At 46.7% G+C, this 6,951-nt stretch overlaps 1 long non-coding RNA gene across 1 annotated transcript in view; it reads right to left on the bottom strand.

Moving 5' to 3' along the window:
* Positions 1 to 6,951, bottom strand: part of LOC131383184 (uncharacterized) — a 31,362-nt gene continuing 24,411 nt past the window's right edge. The window contains exon 3 of the long non-coding RNA XR_009213002.1: positions 1 to 33. This is a non-coding gene — a long non-coding RNA (uncharacterized LOC131383184). The remainder of the gene's footprint in view (positions 34 to 6,951) is intronic.

Raw genomic sequence — 6,951 nt, 5'->3', positions numbered from 1 at the left:
CCACGTATGTTCACCTTTTACTGGAGGTTTTTCCTGATGCAATAAGGTGAGGAAATAAAAAAGATTGGGTAGGAAAAAAAACAATTCTATTAGTGGATGATACGATTTTGCATGTAGAAATCTTAAAAGACTTCAACTATAATTAGAATTAATAAGTGAGTTTAAATCGTTTATGGGTGCAGGGTCAACATTTTTTTTTTAGATAGGGCCTCACTCTGTCACCCAGGCTGGAGTGCAATGGTGTGATCAGAGCTCACTGCAGCCTTGACCTCCAGGGCTCAAGCAATTCTCCTACCTCAGTCTCTGGAGTAGCTGGGACTACAGACGCACACCACAACGCCCAGCTATAGGGTCAACTTTTTTTTTTTTTTAGTTGTATTTCTATACACCAGTAACAAACAGAAACCTCAGTTTAATCAGGAACGCCAGTTTTAAAAACATCGATTATCAAATATATTTAACATAAGGTATGCAACAGTTCTGTGCAGAAACAGCATTACTGTGAGAAATAAATACTAAACAAATGGAGGAGATACTGAATTGAAAAGATGATGTCATGAAGAAGTTAATTCTCCCTAAATGATGCTCAGGTAGCTGAAATTGCAATGGAAATAAATATCAAAGGATTTTTACAGGCGGTTGTGTGGGGAATGATCTTGATGCAAGCATGGTCTCAAGGTCACTCTCAGATAGGTGATCCCAGAGGCCACAGAACACAGAGCCCCAGAGCAAATGAAGACAAATGAGCCCTCGCTTTATTACACCCATTTAAAGCATGTAGTGAGAAGAAGGGGAAGCAGCATGCGGGCAGGGGATACAGAGGCCCCACCACCTGGAGTCTCTGCTGCCTCAACCAGACAGTCCCCTGACCGCCTGGGTGTGAGTCCAGGGCTTGAGGTTGGTCCTGGGTCGATGAAAACACTTGCTCTTGGACAGCACAGATCCAACCTGGAGTAACTTACGGAACAAGCGACCTAGTTCCTTCAGCAAATAAATTGCTGAGGAAAATAAGTGAAACATAGGGGTGAACTGATATTAAAAAAGCCTTAGGAGATGTGTCAGCCAACGGCAATGCATGTGGTGACAGAAAAAAGCAGGTTTTTGTACTGCTGATAACAACCTACCTGAGACTGGGCAATTTACAAAAGGAAGAGTTTTAATTGGACTTACAGTTCCATGTGGCTGGGGAAGCCTTACAATCACGGTGGAAGGCAAGGAGGAGCAAGTCACATCTTACATGGATGGCAGCAGGCAAAGAGTCAGAACTTCTGCAAGGAAACTCCACCTTATAAAGCCATCATATCTCATGAGGCTCATTGACTATCATGAGAACAGCACAGGAAAGACCTGCACCCATGATTCAATTACTTCCCACCAGGTCCCTCCCACAACATGTGGGAATTCAAGATGAGATTTGGGTGGGGACACAGCCAAACCATATCATGGTGGCTTTAAAAGGTGGAGTTTAAGTCTCCTTCCCTTGGGTGGTGGATGGACTTAATGACTCATGTCTAATGAATAGATAGGGACAGAAGAGATACTGTGTGGCTTCCACTAGGAAGGCTAGGTTATTCAAAATCTCTTTTAAAAAATAAAGCCTCCACCTAGTTTCCTCTCTTTCCTGCATTGCACACTCTGGAGAACCCAGCCACCATGTTGTAAGGACACTCAAGCAGCCCTGGGAGAGGTCTACATGGAAAGTAATGGAGGCTTCCCACCAGCAGCCAATACCAGCCCATCAGCCATGGAATATTCTCCAGCCTCCATCAAGCCCTCACATGACTGCTCCTGGCTCTCATCTTGACTGCAATCTCATAAGACCCCCAAGCCAGAACCACTTAGGCAAGCTGCTACCAAATTCCCGAGTCACAGGAATCAGGAGAGAAAGTGTGCGCTTGTTGTTTGTATCTACTAAGTTTTGGGGTAATTTGTTATCCAGCAGACTAATGCGGGTTTGGTCTGACCCAAGGGGGCAGAATGACACCACACTGTACTGTGCTCTAAACATTGAACATTGAATGGCTGTTTTAGAGTCTATTTTACTGCCTCTCTTGTCTCCAGTCAAGGTCCCTGTCACCCAAAAGCCAATGTCAGCACAAACGCATCTTGTTTTATGAAGATGAGCTTGATGGACCCACCACAGTACTTTAAAATCATCCCCTTCAAATTGCGTGTGGTCCACTTTAGTCCATTATTCTTCTGTCAGCATAACTTCTGACCAGGACCTAGTTATTGGTAGCCCTCACCAGGAAGTAGTGCTACAGAGTGTAGATGGGCACCGTCCTACTCTGGAAGGTGGGCTGTGCAGGCATTCTGAAGTCCATCATCTTTCCCTGAGCACTGCTGCACGAGATCGGTAGGCTCAAAGTCAACTTTGTTCTTGTTATCATTTCTAAAGTGCATTCATCACAACGGGCAATCTATTCCCTGTGAAGCCTCCCAAAATTCACACTTCACCATTCATTCCACAGCCAAGTGGAACAACTCTTGGAACAAAGAGGGTAGGGAGAGCCAGAGATGCCCAGTGCCTTTCATCCCATCTCTCCCCACAGCGTGCTGGGCACACACACCAGACCGAGCATTTGTGGGTGATGAACACCAAACAAAAACCTGAGCTCTCCACATAAAAGGCAGTGGGCAGTGCCCCAATACCTGGCACACACATTTACTGGAGAGAAAGGAAACAGGAAATGAGGTTCCTGCTGAAAGAAAAGAGTTGACGTGAATGCAAGTTGTAAAATGGAAGGGCTTGCGGGGGAATTTATTTACTATCAGGGAAGACCTATAATTGAAAAGAAAAATTTTAAATCTCCTGTAAGTAGGGCTTTAAGTAGATGAGAGGATGCAGAGAGAGAAGAGCGAATGACAGAAAAAGAAATTCCCAGGTGGACACATTCGGGAAGACAGGACGGGTGTGGTTCCTCAGAGGCTCACCATTCCTGGGGAGAGAGAACCCACAGCGAGGTGTGACAAGAGGCCTCAAATGGCCCAGCTGTGAGCCTGGGGGACCTTCTCTGCAGAGCCAGCAAGGAGGATGTGAAACCCCCAGCTGTCTCTCTGTTCCTGGCAGTCATGACTCCAGCTGCCCAGCCAGCAGGCTCTGTCAGTTGCAAGGCCAGTGGTTGGGTTGTTGGTCAGTGGTGCTGTGTCCTTAGGCCCAGAGGAACCAGACTTTCTGGGTAGAACTTACCTCGCTGCTCATCCCGTGGAGCTCCCAAGGACACACTGATAAATCTCACAAGGCACACAGAGTTTTGGAGAAGGTGAGTTGGACTTTCTTTTTTCTTTCAGAAACAGTGTCTCGCTCTGTCACCCAAGCTGGAGTGCAGTGGTGTGGTCACAGCTCACTGCAGCCTCAACCCCCTGGGCTCAAGCGATCCTCCCACTTCAGCCTCTTGAGTAGCTGGGACCACAGGTACTCTTTCCCCGGCTCAAGGTGGCCTGCTCAGGGCTTTCCTGCCCCCAAGGCACTGTGGCAAGACAACCAAGCTTTGGTGTTCAGCAGTCTAAGCTCACTGAGGGAACCAGGGGCGGGAGGGCATGCCCCTGTGGAAAGTGCAGGGAGTGAGGCTGTGCGCCAACGCGGTGGTGCCCCAGGGAGCGGGATTCTGGACTGGAGTTTCCGGCCTCTTGCAAGGTTGCTGGGCCCCGGCTGGAAGCAGAGGGGATACCTGAGGGACCGCAGTGCCAGTGCATGGTGGGCATCTCAGCAGCCCCTGGTGTGGAACCAAGAAAGACCCAGACCCAGCATGGGGTGGAGGCCCAAGAACAGCAGCGGCTGCATTTCCTGCCTCCCCGGTGAGATTGATGTGCAGAGTCAGAGTAAAGTGGATTTCCAGAAAATCTCCAAAAATACTTCTGATGCCCGGGAAATAATAGACTGAGAGTCATACTAAAAATACACAGAGATTATGCCATGTGAAAGAAGCCAAATTCAAAAGGCTACACATGACATGATTTCCTTTATATGACATTCCAGAAAAGACAAAGTGTGGCGGCCCCATAAACAGAGCAGGTGTAGCCAGGTCAGGGAGGAATTGTCTACCAAGAGGCACAAGGGAATTGGGGGGTGGAACTTTTCTGTCTTGAGTGTAAAGGTGGTTTCATGACCCTATGCGTTTGTCAGCACTGAACTCAGACCTACACATTAAAGGGGTGAATTTTAATGTATGCAAATTATGCCTCAGGAAACCTGTCTTTAAAAAACTCGATTGAACAAAAGGATTATATGGAAAAATGTATTTATTGTGCAGGCATTTTACAAACCTTCCCATCTCATTTGAACAGCAACCATGTGAAAATCGCGCGGTGGCTCAAGCCTGTAATCCCAGCACTTTGGGAGGCCGAGGCAGGCGGATCACAAGGTCAGGAGATCAAGACCATCCTGGCTAACACGGTGAAACCCCGTCTCTACTAAAAATACAAAAAATTAGCCGGGCGTGTTGGCGGGCTCCTGTGGTCCCAGCTACTCGGGAGGCTGAGGCAGGAGAATGGCGTGAACCCGGGAGGCGGAGCTTGCAGTGAGCTGAGATCGTGCCACTGCACTCCAGCCTGGGGGACAGAGCAAGGCTCCGTCTCAAAAAAAAAAAAAAAAGAAAAAAGAAAAAAGAAAATGTGTGGCAAAATATAGAAATTATTTGTAATTGTGTGGAAAACAGTTTAACTTGCATTATTACCTCTGATGAGAGGCAGGTGTGTGGGGAGGGACTTGCCATTTTTATTAAGTGTCTTTCTACATTTGACTTTGGAAAAGAGCTGAGGTTGCTTTCAACAATGAAAACAAATAAAACAAGACCCGGCACGGTGGCTCACGCCTGTAATCCCAACACTTTCGGAGGCCGAGGCACACGGATCACTTGAGGCCAGGAGTTTGAGACCAGCCTGGGCAACATGGCAAAACCTCCTCTCTACTAAAAAATACAAAAATTAGCCGGGTGTGGTGGCGCAGGCCTGTAATACCCCAGCTACTCTGGAGGATGAGGCAGGAGAATCGCTTGAATCCGGGAGGCAGAGGTTGCAGTGAGCCGAGATCGCGCCACTGCACTCCAGCCTGGGCGACAGAACGAGATTCTGTCTCAACAAAAAAAAAAAAAAAAAAAGTATCTTCCCCTTGCCTGTGGGCTCCGCAGTTCCCAGGCGCCCTCCTTATCCCCTGGTTCCTTTCCCGAGCCTCCCTAGTTTCTCCTGTAGCCAGAATAACGCCCCCCACCCATGTCCACATCCTAATCCCCAAAACCTCGCCTGGCAGCAGGGACTTGGTAGACTGAGGGAGCTGGGGACCTGGGGGTGGGAGATTCTCCTGAGTGACGGGGCGGGCTTCCTGGAATCACACGGGTGGGAGGCGGGAGGGTCGGAGGTCAGAGTGACTGAGGCCGGATCCCGGGGTGCGGCACCCGCTTAGTAGCTGGAAGAGGCAGGGACAAGGATTCTCTCCAGGAGCCCTGCTGACAAGGCTCTGACCTCTGACCCCCAGAGCCGTAAGATGATAAATCTGTGCTGCTTTAAGTCTGCACAGCTGTGTCATAGCGACCCAGGAAACCAGCGCAGCCTGGAGCCTCCCTGGGGCTTCGCTCCGTAGCTGCCAGGCACTGAGCCCCACTGGAATGCAGCCTGGTTTGGACGCGGTTTCTGGGCCGACCTTAGCGCCCTCTCTAGAAGTCAACTGTATTTGCATTGCCTCTGAGTCCCCAGCGTTCCTCCCCAGCACTGGTGCCTCACTCCTGTGTGTGGGCGACAGGACGGCAGATCCGACCTATGTTTTTAAACTATTTTCTCCCATCCCCCATGCAAATCTGGCCTCATGGACCCTTTCTCTGAGGTACACCATGGCAATCCTTAAATGAGGCCTGGTTGCTGGTTTCAACGCTCTACGGTAAGACATTCTTTTTGAATGGAGCTGTTTTCTTACTTTCATATTCAGATTGTTCATTGCCTGTTTGTGGAAAGACAACCGAGTTTTGTACACCGACCTCGTATCCCGCAATCCAGGTACACTCACGCATTCTAGGCGCTTTTTGTGGATTTCTTAGGGTTTTCTACATATGGGTTCAAATCATCGGAAAATAAAGGACATTTTATTTATTCTTCTTTTGAAATTTGGTTACATTTATTTCTTTATTTAGCCTTATTGCACCGGCTAGACCCTCCAGTACAGTGTTAATTAGGAGTGTCGAGAGAACATCCGACTCGTGTTGCTGATCTAAGGGAGCACGTACTCAGTCTCTAATCATTAAGGATGAAGTCAGCTGCAAGCTTTTCATAGTTGTCCTTTACCGTTTATTTTTATTTGGTTAAGGATGTTCTTTTTCACTCTGAGTTTTTGAGAGGTTTTTTTATCTTTTATCATGAATAGTTCTTTAGTTTGTCCAAAAATGCTCTTTCTCTACCTATTGAGATGAATGTAAATAGAATATGTTTTTTTTCCTTTATTCTGTAAATATGGTATACAAGGAGAATTGAAGTTTGCATGTTAATTCAGTCTTGTAGTCCTGGAATGAATAACATTAGATCATGTTAATCTTTTTTGTTTTCTGGATTTGGTTTCTAACATTTTGTTAAGAATTTCTGTATCTATGTTCAAGAGGGATACTAGTCTATAGTTTTCCTTCCTTGTATATTCTTTGTCTGGTTTGAGATCAGGATAATACTAGCTTCATAGAATAAGTTGGGATATATTCCCTCCTCTTCTGTTTTCTGGAAGATGCTGTGTAGAATTTGTGTTGATTTTTCTTTAAATATTTGGTAGAATTGTCCAGAGAAGCCATCTGGACCTGGAGACTTCTTTAAGTTTGATTGTAGCGGTGTGGGGATAAAATTAAAATTTAATTTTCTTAATATTTATAGGGCTATTCAAAACATACATTTTATATGGTGTGAGTTTTGGCAGTTTGCATCTTTTTAGGAAAATTTTTGACCCATTTCTTCTAAGTTGTCACACTTATGTATGTAGAG

The sequence above is a fragment of the Hylobates moloch genome, unplaced genomic scaffold, assembly GCF_009828535.3.
Source record: "Hylobates moloch isolate HMO894 unplaced genomic scaffold, HMol_V3 SCAFFOLD_4, whole genome shotgun sequence".
Classification (NCBI taxonomy): domain Eukaryota; kingdom Metazoa; phylum Chordata; class Mammalia; order Primates; family Hylobatidae; genus Hylobates; species Hylobates moloch.
Note: the sequence above shows the minus strand (reverse complement) of the source record. Positions and strands in the feature narration are given on the sequence as shown.